Source organism: Octopus bimaculoides, chromosome 3 (genome assembly GCF_001194135.2).
Source record: "Octopus bimaculoides isolate UCB-OBI-ISO-001 chromosome 3, ASM119413v2, whole genome shotgun sequence".
NCBI classification, from domain to species: Eukaryota; Metazoa; Mollusca; class Cephalopoda; order Octopoda; family Octopodidae; genus Octopus; species Octopus bimaculoides.
This window is the reverse complement of record NC_068983.1, coordinates 128,647,026-128,650,330: the sequence shown is the minus strand read 5'-3', so window position 1 is coordinate 128,650,330 and position 3,305 is coordinate 128,647,026.

Below are 3,305 nucleotides of genomic sequence, written 5' to 3'. Positions count from 1 at the left end.
ACAGCCGGTCTTACCCACCTTGTGGATTAGCGCAAGTACCTGCCCGCATTCCTTTTGCCATTCAGTCGTTTTTAGTCTTTTATTAAAACTGGTTTTGAATTCCTCCAAGGAAGCGGGTCGTCGGAAGAACTCCCCTGCGGGCAAATTCCATACCTTACCACAATTCAGGTAAAACCAGAGATGCTTTAGTCTCAGTGCATCCCTGCACATCAGCAAACAAGGCATCTCTAGGCCACCCTTGAACGGTTCTTGACAGCTCACGGAGCGTCTCACAAGCGGCTTTCCCCTCCACAAAAAACGGAAGAGAATTCGAACAAGCTTGTTTAGGGCAACAGACGACGGTCAGGCGGTAGGTGATAACTGACGCAATAAACGTCTGTATCACCTCCACCCTTCCTTTCAAGAGAGTACCCTCCCAGACGAAATCCGGGTTAGCGTCTCTACCTTCCTCATCACCTCACTCCAATTCTTCTCCATCTGGTAGCCTGGGCCAAATCAAATACTAAGCAACTTTACAGAACCATCCATCCAGTGACCAACGACACTAGACATTATCGGCTTGCTGCTCCAGGTGACGAGCCGCAAACCAATGGACTTGTCCTTGTTCACTTTTGCTCCTGCCACTGTCTCGTATATTCTGATTGCCTCAGCCACACGAGGTAACTGATTCATCTTGGATACAGTGATGGTGACGTCCTCTGCGTACGCAGACACTCTTACCACTTCCAATTTAATTCGAGGTGCTTCCCAAATTCTCCAACTTGCGCAGCAATGGCTCAAGAGTCAATACACACAGAAGAGGAGACAGGGGGCACCATTGAAGAACTGAATACCAGATCTCGAACGGCTCCGACAGGTAACCGTTCACCTGAACTGTGGATTTGATGCCACCGTAAATGGCCTTTATCCAGCCGCAAAAATCTGGGCCCAGCCCTGCAGCATCAAGGACTGCCGCCAAGTATCGATAATCAACCCTATCGAACGATTTATTTTGTGCAAGTGGACCAGTACCCCACCTTTATCGGAAACTTTACCCACCCTGTCTAAGGTGTAACGTAACAGATGAAGATTGTCCTGGATGGGCCTGCCAGGGTTGGCCCAAGTCTGTGCCTTCCGCGACAACCGTCAACCTTTTCGCTAGCACCTTGGCCAAAATACTTAACTCTACATTCGCCCTAACTTAATCATCATGATAGAAAATTAAAAACATTTACCGTCTTATTCCTGAGGAGGGGCTTCAAGACTTTTGTCGTCCCCTCATTCTGTTTTCTTTTCGTCCGGTGTAGCCGTTGGCTCCAACACATTTTTTCTCTTTTGCAATAAAATGACTGATATCAAAGATGTCCTCAGCATAACGTTCTTTAAACTGTTCGTAATGTACAGCGTACATTCTTGCAAGCTGCAAATGTGGCTTGAATCGGTCCAAAAAACAGCATATTTTTCTTAGTTATTAGTTGGTGCAGAACTTCATTTTTAATGTTGTATGACACAATTTTTTTACTATGTGTATGCAAAGGTTTAGGGGTGGGTTTCAATTTGGAGGTGGACGTGGTTAGTTTTTTTTCTTAGTGCCTTTTAATGATTCCTTTTGTTTTCGTGTAAGGCGAGGGGAGTCAGGGGCAAAGGATTTTTTCCGCTTGTGCGACACCACCGCAAAGCCCATAGCTTCAAATCTTGTTGCTTCCACTGTTGTATCGACTTTTTGTTTTTCTTTTGCTTTTTCTTTTGTATTTTCTTTTTCTTTCTCGGTTTTGGCAGCTTCATTCACTTGTTGAGTTCTTTCCTTATTTGCTGTGGTTCTTTTGGCAGTTTTGGGGGAGGGACTTCAGCTTTTGTGTCGGTTTTACTTTTTCACATTAAGTGTGGACGTGGCCCTTTTCACCGCATTAGAAACATCTTGGCCGACGTCCCTCCACCGAGACTCTTGCACTCAGTCTCTCTCCTATGATAATCCTACCTGGCCTCGTTTCCAATATTTCATTGAAGGCTTGAACAAGTAATTCAAGGGCTTGCCCCTTCCAATTTCGAGCCTCTCTATTTTTCATTGACAGAATATTAATCTCGTCCTCCACGTCATGTTAATGCCGCTGCTAGCCACTGCACGTCGTGCCCGGCCGGAATTTCTTCTATTATGATTTTAAGATTTTAGTTGTCCTCCGGCCGAGGTACGTGGGCAGTAGTAAAATTTCCTCTGTTTTCAGAGTTAGCGTTGATATTTCTTTAGTTATATCTTCGTTTTCGAATTGCGCCTCAACATTAGCGTTTCGAGGCCCCCTCCCTACGTATTTTATTTTATTCCATATTGGTGTAAGACACTTCTCGACTGTTTCGTTTTTCAGATTCTTTTCTATTATAAATTTTCTAAGTCACACTTTTTACTGCTAAGTCTAGTTTCATTTCCATTTCTATTAATTAGGTTCCTGTGCTTGAATAGTTACCCTTTTGTGACATCTATGCCTTGAAATTGTCCACCTACGGCGGCTGAAAAGCTCCTATCCTTCATCACATCCCTGTATCCTTGTAGGTTTACCTGTTGGACTTGTTGAGACGGGCTTTTTTTTTTCCTTTTGCAGGGTGAAGTCAATGTTACATAGAAGGAATTGAAGTCGAGATGCCATCCCATCTTCCATGATTAAACTCACACAGAACAGACGTCTTGAGAAGAAAGATTAATTTTTCCTGAACGGGAAAACAGTTCAGCAAATAATTTTTCACTACACAAAATAATCCACAATAGTAGAAATAATAATCTTTCCGCCCCGCAGGGCGAAAAAAACAACTCCTCGCGCGACTTCCGAAGTTCAAATTTCATTTCAACAGATCCTATAACAAACAATAACAAGAGTTAACAATAGCAAAAACAGGTAAAAGCTCACTCAGTATAACAGCAGCACAAATAATTCTAAGATGTGCCTAAGAGAGGCAACACTGGACAAACTTAATAAAGCTATAGCTTTATATATAACTAGCAGAAATACCCGGCGTTGCCCGGGTTAAAGAGAATAATGAAATCTAAAAACGCCGTCTGGACTACGCATCATCTTTATATATAGAGATGTATATACACACACGCACCCAAACACACGTATATATATGTATATCAATATAAATATATGAAAGTCAATGAAGTTTCGTAAAAGAAGGTGATCATGTACATACTTTCTTGCTGTTGTGATTATAACACCTCATTGTAAACTATGTTCCTTGTTTTCCCTTGTGGAGCATATACAAATAGGTTTTTTGTTGCTGCCCACTCTTGAGCAGCCAACATACAGTTGTCCATGTGAGAAGCAGGGCTCTTCCAA